At 38.1% G+C, this 15,603-nt stretch overlaps 1 protein-coding gene across 1 annotated transcript in view; it reads left to right on the top strand.

The window, feature by feature from the left end:
• Nucleotides 1–15,603, top strand: part of ZSWIM6 (zinc finger SWIM-type containing 6) — a 203,956-nt gene that overhangs the window by 101,955 nt on the left and 86,398 nt on the right. The gene's annotated exons all lie outside the window — the stretch shown is intronic.

Raw genomic sequence — 15,603 nt, 5'->3', positions numbered from 1 at the left:
TGAGAGTGTGTTCTAGTTTCATTGATTTACATGCAGCTGCCTAGTTTTCCTGTTACCACTTGCTGAAAAGACTTTTTCCCATTTTATATTCTTGCCACCTTTGTTGAAGATTAATTGTCCACAGGTGTCTGGGTTTATTTCTGGTTTCTCTATTCTGTTTCATTGGTCTGTATGTCTGTTTTGTACCAGTACCACACTGTGTTGATTACTGTAGCTTTGTAATATTGCCTGATGTCTGGGAGAATTATGCTTCCTGCTTGGTTTTTGTTCCTCAGGATTGCTTTGGCAATTCTGGGTCTTTTGTGGTTCCACGTAAGTTTTTGGATTGTTTGTTCTAGTTCTGTGAAAAATGTCATGGGTAATTTGATAGGGATTGCATTGAATCTGTAGATTGCTTTGGGTAATATGGCCATTTTAACAATATTAATTCTTCTAATCCAGGAGCATGGAATATCTTTCCATTTCTTTACATCCTCTTTAATTTCCTTGATTAATGTTTTATAGTTGTCAGCATATAAGTCTTTGACCTCCTTGGTTAGGTTTATTCCTAGGTATTTAATATGGGGTGTGCAATTTTAAAAGGTATTATTGTATTCTTTTTCTAATATTTCATTGTTGGTATACAGAAATGCAACTGATACCTGAATGTTAAATCTTGTATCCTGCTACTTTGCCGAATTCCTTGATCAATTTTTTGGGTTGACTCCTAGGCTTTTCTATATATAGTATCATGTCATCCACATACAGTGACAGTTTTACCTCTACTCTTCCAGTTTGGATACCTTTTATTTCTTTTGTTTGTGAGATTGATGTGCCTAGAACTTCCAGTAATATGCCGAATAAAAATGGTGAGAGTAGGCATCCTTGTCTTGTTCCAGATTTTAGCGGGAATGCTTTCAGCTTTTCTCCTTTGAATATTACATTGTTTTATTTCTCCTTCTATTTTAAGTGATATTCTTGCTGGGTAGAGTATTCTAGGCTGCAGATTTTTCCCTTTTAAAACTTCGAATATATCTTGCCACTCTCTTCTGGCCTGTAGTGTTTCTGTGGAGAAATTAGCTGATAGCCCTATGGGGCTCCCTTGTAATTAATTCTTTGTTTTTCTCTTTCTGCCTTTGGAATTCTCTCTTTAATTTTGCCATTTTTATTATGGGTGTTGGTGTTTGGGTTCAACTTATTTGGGGCCCTCTGTGCTTTCTGTATCTTGATATCTGTTCCTTTAGATTTGGAAAGTTTTCAGCCATAATTTATTCAAATATATTTTCAATCCCTTTTTCTTTTTTTATCCTTCTGGACCCTCTATTAGATGTAGATTGGCACGCTTTATATTATCTCATGGATCTCTTATATTGCTTCCATGTTTTCTTCATTTGGTTTTCTGTCTACTGTCCTGATTGGGTGATTTCCATTACTCTCTCTTCCAAGTCACTAATTTATTCCTGTGCATTATTCATTCTGTTCTTCATTGCCTTTAACTCAGCTTGCATCTCTACAAATGAATTTTCTAATTTTTCTTGGCTCCTCCTTAAATTTTCTAGTTCCTCTCTAAAGTAATCTGCACTACTGTTCATATCCACTCTTGGTTCCTTCATATTCATTCTTAATTTCTTCAGTATTTTCACTATCTGTTTTTTGAACTCAGTGTCTGTTGGATTGTGGAGATCTGTTTCATTGTTTGCTCCCTCAGCAGAATTCTCCTGTTCTTTTTACGTGGGAATGGTTCCTGAGTGTCTTCACTTTGCTTATGTATATTTTTCTTATTCTGTGAGTTTAGGAAAACAACTTCCATAGCCTTGGAGGGCTGTGTATATACGAGAGTGCCCCTGGATACTTTTTGAGGGCTTATATTTACTTTTGACATGAGGGCTGCTTTTGGTTTGGATGCTTGCTCGCCCTTTCCTTACTGTCTGCAGGCTGTTATCCCCTTGATAGCGTGCTGTGTGTACTTCCAGGGGTATGGAGGCAATGGGTAGGGCTAATAGCCAGTGCCTGATTGCTGGGACTTTGACAGTGGCAAAGACCCATTGGAAGGTGGTGCAGGCTGCTCATATTTGCAGGACCCTGCAAAGTGGCAGTGACTCTCAGGCAGGTATAGGCAGTGCCCAGGCAGTGCCCTGGCAATGGCAGAGCATGTGTGTTCCAGGGGAGTAAAAGCAACAAAGGGTGATGCTTGGTTGCAGTGCCCTCCTCTGTGCCAACCTCTGAGGTGACTGGGGTTGCAGGTGGTGTCTGTTCACAGACCCCTAGTGGTGGTGGACCATGCCCATCTCTGGCTGGTTTGCCTCCACCACCTTTAGATCATGCAAGAGTTGCCCCATCATGCTTAGCCCACACAGGAGGCACTTCACTGCTCATGGCCCTGCCTTCCAAGCATCTGGGAATGGGCAGAGAAAGGTATTCCTCTGGTGGTGTGCCCCTTCTCCTCTTGCCCTCCCCAACAGTGGTGCCTTGTTTCTCCTGCCAGCCCAGGCCTCCTCCCAGATTGCCTCACTGTGGCGCTTTGCTCCCTAGCCCTTGGCTCACCACTCACTAGCCCCTCAGGCTGTCTCTCCACAGCCAACCCTAGTATTCTCCCTGAACTTACCTCCAGAGCTTGAGTCTCATTGGCCAGCATCCTTCTGAGCATTTCAGTCGTTGGTAGTACCAGTGCTCTGTGAGGCTCTCTCTCTGCTTTGCCCTCCTCAGTCCCACTGCTGTGCTTTTATCCAAGGCTTTGAGGTCCTTCCATCTTGACTGATCTTTCTGTCAGTTAGGTGGCTTCCCAGGGTGTGGGTTCCTTTCTTCTTTCACAGCTCCCTGTCAGGAGTGCTAGTCCTGTCCTGATTGTTTTCTCTCTCTTTTTTCCCCCCTTTTGTTCTACCCAGTTATGTGTTGGGTTTTTTTCCCTTTTTTGGAGGTTTAAGATTTTTCTGCCAGCATTCAATAGATGTTCTATATGAATTGTTCTACATGTAGATGGGGTTTTTTTTCATGTGTTTGTGGGAGAAGGTGAGTGCCAGGTCTTAATCCTCTGCTGTCTTGATCCTGCTTCCTGAATAGACATTTTTTTCAAAGAAGACATACGCATGGCCAATGGGCATGTGAAAAATGTTCAACATCATTAATCACCAGGAAAATGCGAATCAAAGCCACAGTGAGATATCACCTTACATATAATATAATGGTTTTTATCAAAAAGACAGGAAATAACAAATGTCGACAAGGATGTGGAGAAAAGGGAACCCTTATGCACTGTGAGTGGGAATTGGTGTAGCTGCTATGCAGAAGGTTCATCAAAATTTAAAAATAGGGAGTTCCCACTGTGGCTCAGCAGTAATGAACCTGGCTAGTATCCATGAGAACATGGGTTTAATTCCTGGCCTTGCTTAATGGGTTAAGTATCCAGCATTGCCATGAGCTGTGGTGTAGGTCACAGATGCAGCTTGGATCCTACATTGCTGTGGCTATGGTGTAGGCTGGCACCTACATCTCCAGTTTGACCCCTAGCCTGGGAACTTCCAAATGCAGTGAGTGAGTGCAGCCCTAAAAAGACAAAAAGTAAAAATAAAAAATGGAATCACCATATGACCCAGCTATCTCTTTCCTGGCCATATATGCAAAGAATATGAAATCACTATCTCACAGAGATATCTGCAATCCCGTGTTCATTATATAGCATTATATGTAACAGGCAAGATATGGAAATAACCTAAGTAAGTGTCCATCAATGGATATACAGATTAAGAAAATATACAATGGAATATTGTTTGGCCATAAAATAGAATGAAATCCTAACCATTTGCGACAACTTCAGGGCGTGTACGCTAAGTTAAAAAAGTCAGACAGAGAAAGAGAAATACCATATGATCTTGTCTGTATGTAGAATATGAAACAAAGTAAAACCCAAACTCATAGATACAGACATCTGGTCGAATGTTGGTAAAATTGGGAGTTCCCGTTGTGTCTCAGCCGTAACAAACCCATCTAGTATCCATGGGAACTTGAGTTTGATCCGTGGCCCCGCTTAGTGGGTAAAGGACCCAGTGTTACTGTGAGCTGTGGTGTAGGTCATAGATGCAGCTTAGATCTGGCGTTGCTATGGCTGTGGCGTAGGCCACCAACTATAGCTCTGATTTGACCCATAGCCTGGGAACTTCCACTTTTTAGGTGTGGCCCTCAAAAGACGAAAGAAAGAAGGTTGGTAAAATTGTGGCAAAAAGGTATGAACTTCCAAAAATAAATGGATGATGTGGATGTAATGTACAGCCCAGTAACTGTAGTTACTAATCCTGTATTGCATATTTGAGAGTTGTTAGAAGAGTGGATGTTAAGAGGGCACATCACAATAAAAATTTTTTATAAGTATGAATGTTTATGGGTGTTACGTAACAGACTTATTGTGATCATTTCTCAGTGTAAACAAATATGGAATAAATGTGTTATATACATGAGACTAATGCAGTGTTATATGTCAGTTACACCTCAATTAAAAGAAAGAAAAACCAGAAATGATTAAGGTCCATTCATTTTCATAACTGTAAAGTGTTCTACTATATAAGTATGTCACAGCTTATTCAGTCTGCTGCCACTGGATATTTGAATTTCCAGTTTTATATTACAAAGCTGCTGAATTATTGTGTATGTCTCCTGGTACATATGTGCTGGTATTTGTCTTAGCATCCTCCTACCCTTTCTCTTGCTTTGACAGATCCTCTTTATCTTTAAATTGAAGCATTAGAAATTCACCTTAAAGCAGCTAAAATGATCTTTGTGGCTTAATTTTTTACCTTTTTGCTAAGGGCTAAGTAACCATACTAAGTAATTAAGTAACCATATCAGATTCTTTTTTAAAAAAAATTTTATTTTAAAGTAATTTCGGATTTACAGAAAAATGAAAAGATAACAGAGAGAGCTTTCATAGGCTCAGCCTCTCCTGGTGTTAACATCTTGTACAACCATATCAGAACTAAAAAAAGTTAACATTGGTCCAATAATATTAACTATAGTCTTTATTCACATTTCCCCAGCATTTCTGCTAATTTCCTTTTTGAGCACCCAGTCTGGGATACCATGTTTGATTTAGTTATGTTTCCTTAGTCTTCTAATTTGTGACAGTTCATTGGTCTGTCTTTATCTTTCATGATCTTGACACTTTGGGAGAATACTGGGCAAGTATTTTTGTAGAATGTCCCTTAATTTGAGTTGTATGATGCTTTTCTTGTGATTAGATTGAGGCCATGCATTTTTTGCAGAAATATTTCAGAAGTAGTAATGTGCGCTTCTCATTGCATTGTTTCATGGGCAACATGATATCACCTTGACTTACTCTTGGTTATGCTAACCATGATCACTTGCTTAAGGTGGTTATCTATCAGGTTTCTCCACTATTAAGGCCACTGTTTTTTACTTTTCATGAGAAGGGAATTGCTAAAGACCAGTACACACTCAAGGGAGAATTAAGCTTCACCTCCCAGAAGGAGGAGCATCAGAAAATTAAGTTAGATATCTGGAGGTGAGACTCTCTGAGCCTCTGCAGATATTCTGTTTCTCTTTAAAGCTTTACTCATGAATTTTATCATTCATCAGTATGTCTTAGCCTGCAGCAAATATTATTTTGGTGTTTTAATGGTGATAATTTATTTCTCTTATCCCTCTACATTATTAATTGAAATTCTTCTGTAGGGAAGATGTGTCCCTTCTGCATTTATTTATTTATTTATTTATTCATTCAGTAATTTATTTGTGTCAGTATGGGCTCACAGATATTTTATTTCTTGATTTATAATCCAGTACTAATGTACTAAATACTAATTTATTTTGGTGCTCAGATAGTTACATCTTGGCCGAGGGGGACAGTTCCCTTATTTTTTTATTTTTATTTTTTTATTGTAGTTGATTTATGTTCTTTTTCTCACACTATCCTCTATCGTGTTCCATCGCAAGTGATTAGATACAGTTCCCTGTGCTATACGGCAGGATCTCATTGCCGATCCACTCCAAATGCAATAGATTGCATCTACTAACCCCAAATTCCCTGTCCATCCCAACTCCCTCCCCTAAGCACCTCCTTTCTGGCATCAGTATTTTATTCATCCCAGACCTAGAATCAGCTGTTTATCCAAAAAGCTTGGGTTTCTTTTATTGGAGAATGGTATTTAGAATCCTAGACTTGGGTATGCCTTGTGTTTTTTAAATAGTGTTTTTCTTGAAAAAATCTACAGCCTTCTCCTATTAGACTAAAATATATTTATCTTAAAAGTCTTTTTTTTTATGTCTGAAAGTTAAGATTCATATGGTAACAGGTAATTTTCTTGTTTATGTTGGCAGTAGTGATTAAAGTAATCAGATGTGTTACCATGTCACTTATTTCTAGTAATGAGAAGTAAATTTATCTTGTCGAGCTCATGCCACTTTTGTGGAAAATTTGGAAAGTAATTTATTCATTTTTCTCTAAATTTTTTTTTTGTCTTTTTGCTATTTCTTGGGCCGCTCCCATGGCATATGGAGGTTCCCAGGCTAGGGGTTGAATCAGAGCTGTAGCCAACGGCCTACGCCAGAGCCACAGCAACATGGGATCCGAGCCGCGTCTGCAACCTACACCACAGCTCACGGCAACGCCGGATTGTTAACCCACTGAGCAAGGGCAGGGACCGAACCCGCAACCTCATGGTTCCTAGTCGGATTCGTTAACCACTGCGCCATGACGGGAACGCCTCATTTTTCTCTAAATTTTTATTTCCTATCTGGGGTATAATTGAGAACAGTGAATTAAGGACAAAAGAAGAGCCCTTGAAGCTACCAAAGCTAAATCCACCAAATATCTCCTGACTCAAATGTAAGCCCTTAAAACTCTACTATGAGTTTTACTATGTAAGTTTTACTATGTAAGCACTTAAAACTCTACTATGAGTTTCTACTATGAGTAGAAAGTAAGGCTTAAGGTTTAGAGTAGAAAACCTTAAGCCTCTGCTCAGACCTCATTTTTATACAGCTCTAAAAATGATGGCTAGCTAGTTTCCAAAGTCCTAGAAGATGTAAACCAGCATCTTAGAACTAGGAGGGGATGTCACTATTAAGCAAAATGCCAGCATGAGAAGAGGGTTTTGACTTCTGCAAGGAAGGAGAGAGAAAAAGAGCAGACTGGTTCTCGGCCATCAGAACAGTGCAGGAGTTCTTCAACTAAAAGGCCAATAATCTAGCTAAGTAAGTCTGTTGAGGGCATTGCTGGGAGGACATAATATAGTGAATGTTTATCATGATAACCTTGAGTCATCAAGTAAGTGTTTAAATTAGATTTTTTTTGATAATGTTTATAAAGCTAGGGAAGTGTTGATGCATTTTTCAAAGATTTTCATCAACCTATTAAAATGAACATGCTGGTATCAGAAATAAATCTTCCCTCAGTTTTTCAGGCTGAACCTTTTGTTCTTAAGAATTACTAAGAGCCAAAATTTAAAATAAAAGGAATTACTAAGAGCCAATTTTTTTGAGTATGCAGTACTACTGTTTTAAGTGAAGTCAGGATCCTGAAATTAGATCCTCCTTTAATCTGATTATACCAGCTTAGTATTCCCTTAAGGTATCAACCTTTCACTTCTGATTTTCTTCCCTAAAAATTATATCATTAGTATGACTGTCATTGTTATATCAGGAGAATTCAGTTTCACAGAAAGATTTGATATATCAGGGACCTCAAAAAGAAAGTGTAACTATAATTTTCATATATTTACTTAGGAAAAGACAAAAATATGTCTGAGAAAGAATCATCAGGATGAAGTGGAATTCCTTAGGTTTTTAGAAATTATTTTAAGGCTAATATTCTTGGCTTGCCTAGATTTTTTAGCTTCTTTAATAAAATGCTGAATTTTGATATATTTTTTTAAAAAATACGTAAACTTAGGAGTTCTTGTCATGGCTTAGCGGTTGACGAACCCGACTAGCATCTATGAGGACGTGGGTTCGATCATTGGCCTCTCTCAGTGTGTTAAGGATCTGGCATTGCTGTGAGCTGTGGTGTGAGTTGTAGACGAGCTGTGGCTTTGAGGCTGGTGGCCATAGCTCTGAAGGGACCCCTAGCTTGGGAACCTCCATCTGCCACGGGTGCGCCCCTAAAAGACAAAAAGACCAAAAAAAAAAAAGTGTAAACTTAGACTTGTGTTTCTGGTAGACCTGTAGAGCTGTCCACAAAAGAAAAAAGTTTATTCTTAGCCCAGCGTAATTGCACATGTCTCTAGAGTTAGTTTATAAATGGTCTGGGTAGAGTTTGGAGTTGCTAGAGAATATAGGTGCCACATAGCTTTTTCTAATGAATTTCCTCCTGCTGTATATATGCATAGAAAGGTAATATTGAGAGTGGAGTGAAGGATAAGGGAATGAGGCAGGGTATAAATGCGTTTGGTAAAGGTGGAAAGTGTGGAAAGAATTTGAAAGATCAAATGCTAGGAGAGAGAAAAATGAAAACGAAGGACCAGATAGAGCAGTTAAAGAGATTGTGGTAGCTGTCATGCATCTTGTCTTACTCCTCTGTCTCTGCCATATTTTATAATCCTAACATTTATAGGTTTTCTGAAGCAGGGAAATAAATTTCTGTTGGAGATGAGACCTCTTCCAGTTTCTGACTACCCTTCTAAGTAAGAGAAAAGAGGCAAATTTATTTTGTCTCAAGTAGCAGGGTTCACATTCAGCTAGAAAAATTAGTTTGAATGATACAAAACATTTGTTAAGCTAATGTGCTTGGTTTATAATATATGGCCATATGCTTTTCCCCTCAAAATTCAAAAGCCTGAAAACTAGCCACACAGTTCCTTTTTCTCAGGGTTTTTATTTTTGCTATAAAATGTGGAGTTTACCTTGACTCTATATACTCAATTTATTTATTTTTTCTTTCTTTTTTTTATTTAATGATTTTTTTCCCCCATTGTAGCTGGTTCACACTGTTCTGTCAATTTTCTCCTGTATTTTAGGGAATTGAAGTAGCTTTTTATAAAAATAAAAATTCTCATTAATTAAAGAAGTAGACCACATATCTTTTTACTAGTCCCTTATGTTGTTGAATTAGTATATTTTTATCTGCATTTAATATGTATGTTATCTTTATGATGAAACAGAGTAGTAATCAGTCATTTGGTCATGTGTGTACTGCCAGTTATTTCTCATCATGTATTCTCCTTTAATTGCCGTTAAAAACCTGTTCTAGAATTATTCTTGATTCGGAGTTCCTGTCGTGTCACAGTGGTTAATGAATCTGACTAGGAACCATGAGGTTGCGGGTGTTCGATCCCTGGCCTTGCTCAGTGAGTTAACTATCTGGCATTGCCGTGAGCTGCAAAGCTGTGAGCTCCGGTGTGGGTCGAAGACGGGGCTTGGATCTTGCGTTGCTGTGGCGTAGGCCGGTGGCTACAGCTCCGATTAGACCCCTAGCCAGGGAACCTCCAGATGCCACGGGAGCAGCTCAAGAAAAGGCAAAATGACAAAAAAAAAAATTATTATTCTTGTTTCGTCATTTGATGCCTAGTATTAATGATGTGGGCTGTTAGTCCCCTTTTCTCAAGAATGGATAACATAGTCTCTTGGACTTATTAGATAAATATGGTGTCTCCAAATAGGTGAATACTTGGATAGGCATGTCACTTGCCTCTAAACATCTTAGAAATAAAATGAAAATACCTTTTAAAAACATTAAATTCTGTTTAAAAAGCACTTGAAAATTCTTTTTTTTTCTGATTTGACATTTTTTTATTACTCAATGAATTTTATTACATTTATAGTTGTACAATTATCATCACAACCCAATTTTAGAGCATAAATGCTCTAAAATTGAAAGTCCATTTTAAACCAAAGAAAAAAATACTTTGAGGCAGAGTCTAGGTTTTTTTTAATATATTTTGAATATGAGTATATATATTTTGGTTGCTTTTGCTTTGTTTAGAATCTAAAGTGTTTAGAGAATTGGGAGATCTACAAGGATGCCTTTAACCTAAATAAATAAGCAGGTAGATAACAAATGCTAAACTATGAAATATTCTGCATAATTTTATGCAAGTTTGGGGGGAAGCATTTATTGCCCTTTTTCAGGGTTGTCAATGGATTTAGCCCATCCCCACCTCCCCAAAAAAAGAAGGTTAGGACTACTGATCTAGTCCCTTTAGCCTCCTTTTACAGATATGAAAATGAAACTGAAGATTCAAGGTCAAACAGCTAATTAGTAACAGAGCTGGGATTAAAGCTTACTTCTCTTTCCCAGGTCAGTTCTTATTCCATTATGTTGACAATCCTCAGGCACATTATTTTGATTCTGCAACACATGCTAAGCCACTACATACATAAATTGCAACTTGATTAGCACTCTTTCGTATTTGAAGTCATTTGGGTTTATATTTCTTGTTTAAAATGAACAGTAGTCCCAAATTTGGATCTGGAGTTCTCTTAGCTATTTTTAATTATTTGAACTGTATTTGTTTATATCCTGAAGTTCGGTATAACATTAGGTCATCATTATTCTTTTTTTTTTTCCCAGGACCTCACCCAAAGTATATGGAAGTTCCCAGGCTAGGGGTCAAATTGGAGCTACAGCTGCCAGCCTACACCAGAGCTACAGCAATGGATCTGAGCTGCATCTGCAACCTACACCACAGCTCATGGCAACATCGGATTCCCCAACCCACTGGGTGAGGCAGGGTTATCAAACCTGCATCCTCATAGATTCTCGTTGGATTTGTTTCTGCTGCACCACAATGGGAACTCCCAGATCATCATTATTCTTGAATAGCTTTATTTAATAATTACTTGATATTGAAAGGAAAATTTTGAAGAGAGGCCAGTACTCTGCTGGGCTAAAATGGAATATATCTGTTTGTTTACATTATAAATACTTTACTTTCAGAAGAAATAAATAAAACCAAATTTCTTTTTAAAGTAGTGTGTATTTATTATTAGTGGCATTTTTGTGAGATTTTGAAAAAGTCACACTTAAACAGGGTTATTATCTATAATAAAAGTTAAATTCTCATTACTCCTTCACATATACTTGCTGGCTAAGGTACATAGATCATTTATTTTCAGATTTTTCTATCTTGTAGCTTCAAATTCATGCTAGAATTTGGTAGAATGTTCAGATTTTATTTAACCTCTGCTAAATTAAAATTTTTACTTTTTTCATTCATTCTCTCAGTCAATAAATATTGAGCATGTGTTATGCAAGGCAATATTCTAGGTACTTATAAATAAGTGCCACCAGGATCTCATCAGTCCTTGGTTCATAGGATATCATGTACTGTTTCTCTTTCTTTGTGTTATTAAATAAGCTCTAATGCAAGATCTGCATGTTACACTCTCTCAGGTTCTCTTTTAAAAAGACATTTGAGCCTTGCCACTTAGGTTTTGAGGATTTGGAGGTAAAATATTGTAAACACTCTTCTTCTTCTTCTTCTTTTTTTTTTTTTTGACCTTACCTGCAGCATGCAGAAGCTCCTGGGTCTCAAATCAAATCTGAGCCACAGCAGCATCAATGCCAAGTCTTTAACTGCTAAGCCATCAGAGAACTCCTTATAAACACTTTTCTTGGCTATTGTGAGTAAAGAGTATATGGCAATCTGGATAATCAAATATCAATAGATATTTCCAGTTGAGATAATGCCAGATGAACTTTTAACTATAATTATGGTACAGATAACAACACTGGTGTATTTTCTTTTGCACTGCATTATAAGAAGATCAATTTACAATAATAGGCTTATTTTTCCTAATAAATATTGGTTATTTATTGGTAGATAGGAGATATTGATGACAAGGCAGCTCCAGCTTTTAAGCCACACATGTCCGTGTGGGTTTAAACTCCTAGAGAAAAGTCATAAAAAGCTAGTCAGTTGGCCCATGCTGATTTATGATTTCTTTTTTTTTTTATTGGCCTTTTTGCCTTTTCTAGGGCTGCTGGGATCCCTAGAGGGGGTTCCTAGAGGGGGAGGTTCCCAGGCTAGGGGTCTAATCAGAGCTGCAGCCGCCGGTCTACGCCAGAGCCATAGCAGTGCGGGATCCGAGCCATGTCTGTGACCTACACCACAGCTCATGGCAATGCCTGATCCTCAACCCACTGAGCAAGGCCAGGGATTGAATCTGCAACCTCACAGTTCCTAGTCGGATTCATTAATCACTGAGCCATGACGGAAATTCCCTGATTTATGATTTCTAAAGTCTTAAACCTTTTGTTGTTTACCAACCCTACTGTTCATCTTGAACGTTTAGGTTTTTTTCATCTCTTTTACTTAAGTTCTAGTAAGCAAAGTTCAGACAGGAGTCCCTTTACTGTATCAGTTATTAGAGCTAATACCATTCTGATGTGGATTCTGAACCTCCAGAAGGGTGGTGCTGGATGCAACTTAATCCAAACTTACATGACTATAGGAACCACATTCCCTCCCCACTTTTGATAAATACCTGTTAACATACATAGAACTCAATTTGGGAAATGGAGGTTTGTACTGTTTCTCTTTTTTATTTCTGGAATCCACCTCTGATCTGACTTCTTAGCTGTCAGTTGCTCAGGAATCCAGTGACTTCTGAGAAATGGAACCCTTGTGTTATTCATGGATGCTTGTATATTACCTGTTATGAAGTTAAGGGATTAGCAAAGTGGTTATTGAGTGGTTAGCCACTCATGTTCATAATATTTAATGGATCATAAAGGAAAGAATACAGCCATTTAGGTGGTGAAGGCAGGGTAGACAGTGTGATCTCATCCATTCGTTTCATTTTTACTGGGATTTCTTTTGTGTTTATATTACTCTGTATTTTATATGTTTTACATACATAAACCACCTAGAGTTATGCAATAAGAGATTTTATTTTTATTTATTTATTTTTTGTTATTATTATTATTTTTTTTAATTTTCCCACTGTGCAGCAAGGGGGTCAGGTTATCCTTACATGTATACATTACAATTACATTTTCCCCCCAGCCTTTCTTCTGTTGCAACATGAGTATCTAGACAAATAGATACTCATCTATTTGTCTAAGTTTCAATGCTATTCAGCAGGATCTCCTTGTAAATCTATTCTAAGTTGTGTCTGATAAGCCCAAGCTCCCCATCCCTCCCACTCCCTCCTCCTCCCATCAGGCAGCCACGAGTCTCTTCTCCAAGTCCATGATTTTCTCTTCTAAGGAGATGTTCATTTGTGCTGGATATTAGATTCCAGTTATAAGTGATATCATATGGTATTTGTCTTTGTCTTTCTGGCTCATTTCACTCAGTATGAGATTCTCTAGTTCCATCCATGTTGCTGCAAATGGCATTATGTCATTCTTTTTGATGGCTGAGTAGTATTCCATTGTGTATATATACCACCTCTTCCGAATCCAATCCTCTGTCGATGGACATTTGGGTTGTTTCCATGTCTTGGCTATTGTGAATAGTGCTGCAATGAACATGCGGGTGCACGTGTCTCTTTTAAGTAGAGTTTTGTCTGGATAGATGCCCAAGAGTGGGATTGCGGGGTCATATGGAAGTTCTATGGATAGATTTCTAAGGTATCTCCAAACTGTTCTCCATAGTGGCTGTACCAGTTGACATTCCCACCAACAGTGTAGGAGGGTTCCCTTTTCTCCACAGCCCCTCCAGCACTTGTTATTTGTGGACTTATTAATGATGGCCATTCTGACTGGTGTGAGGTGATATCTCATGGTAGTTTTGATTTGCATTTCTCTTATAACCAGTGATGTTGAGCATTTTTTCATGTGTTTCTTGGCCATCTGTATATCTTCTTTGGAGAAATGTCTATTCAGGTCTTTTGCCCATTTTTCCATTATTGATTGGGTTTTTTTGCTGTTGGGTTGTATAAGTTGTTTATATATTCTAGAGATTAAGCCCTTGTCGGTTGCATCATTTGAAACTGTTTTCTCCCATTCTGTAAGTTGTCTTTTTGTTTTCTTTTGGGTTTCCTTTGCTGTGCAAAAGCTTTTCAGTTTGATGAGGTCCCATGGGTTTATTTTTGCTCTAATTTCGATTGCTTTGGGAGACTGACCTGAGAAAATATCCATGATGTTGATGTCAGAGAGTGTTTTGCCTATGTTTTCTTCTAGGAGTTTGATGGTGTCCTGTCGTCTATTTAAGTCTTTCAGCCATTTGGAGTTTATTTTGGTGCATGGTGTGAGGGTGTGTTCTAGTTTCATTGCTTTGCATGCAGCTGTCCAGGTTTCCCAGCAATGCTTGCTGAATCGACTTTCTTTTTCCCATTTGATGTTCTTGCCTCCCTTGTCAAAGATGAATTGACCATAGGTGTCAGGGTTTATTTCCGGGTTCTCTATTCTGTTCCATTGGTCTGTCTGTCTGTTTTGATACCAGTACCACACTGTTTGGATGACTGTGGCTTTGTAGTATTTCTTGAAGTCTGGGAGAGTGATGCCTCCTGCTTGTTTTTGTTTCTCAGGATTGCTTTGGCGATTCTGGGTCATTTGTGGTTCCATATAAATGTTTGGATTGTTTGTTCTAGTTCTGTGAAAAATGTCCTGGGTAATTTGATAGGGATTGCATTGAATCTGTAGATTGCTTTGGGTAGTATGGCCATTTTTACAATATTGATTTTCCCAATCCAGGAACATGGAATATTTTTCCATTTCTTTACATCTTCTTTGATTTCTTTGATTAAAGTTTTATAGCTCTCGGCATTTAGGTCCTTTACCTCCTTGGTCAGGTGTATTCCGAGGTATTTGATTTTGTGAGGTGCAATTTTAAAAGGTATCGTATTTTTGTATTCCTTTTCTAATGTTTCATTGTTGGTATACAGAAATGCAACTGACTTCTGAATGTTAATCATATATCCTGCTACTTTGCTGAATTTATGAATCAGTTCAAGGAGTTTTGGGGTTGAGTCCTTCGGGTTTTCTATGTATAGTATCATGTCATCTGCATACAGTGACAGTTTTATCTCTTCTCTTCCTATATGGATGCCTTTTATTTCTTTTGTTTGTCTAATTGCTGTGGCTAGGACTTCCAAAACGATGTTGAAGAGCAGTGGTGAGAGTGGGCATCCCTGTCTTGTTCCAGATTGGAGTGCGAAGGCTTTCAGTTTTTCCCCATTGAGGATTATATTTGCTGTGGGTTTCTCATAAATGGCTTTGATTATATTCAGGAATGTTCCCTCGATACCCACTTTGGCGAGGGTCTTGATCATGAATGGATGTTGGACTTTGTCAAATGCTTTTTCTGTGTCTATTGAGATGATCATATGATTTTTGACTTTTTTTTTGTTAATGTGGTGTATGATGCTGATTGATTTGCATATGTTGAACCATCCTTGTGAACCTGGGATGAACCCAACCTGGTCATGGTGTATAATTTTTTTGGTATGTTGTTGGATTCGGTTGGCTAAGATTTTGTTGAGAATTTTTGCATCTCTATTCATCAATGATATTGGGCGATAGTTTTCTTTTTTGGTGGTATCTCTGTCTGGTTTTGGAATGAGGGTGATGGTGGCATCATAGAATGTCTTTGTGAGTGTTCCTTCTTCTTCAACCTTTTGAAAGAGTTTCAGAAGGATGGGCACCAATTCCTCTTTATATGTTTGATAAAATTCACCTGTGAAGCCATCTGGTCCTGGACTTTTATTTGTAGGGAGTGATTTTATGACCTC

This window comes from Phacochoerus africanus, chromosome 1 (genome assembly GCF_016906955.1).
Source record: "Phacochoerus africanus isolate WHEZ1 chromosome 1, ROS_Pafr_v1, whole genome shotgun sequence".
Classification (NCBI taxonomy): domain Eukaryota; kingdom Metazoa; phylum Chordata; class Mammalia; order Artiodactyla; family Suidae; genus Phacochoerus; species Phacochoerus africanus.
This window is presented reverse-complemented; position numbering and strand designations above follow the sequence as displayed.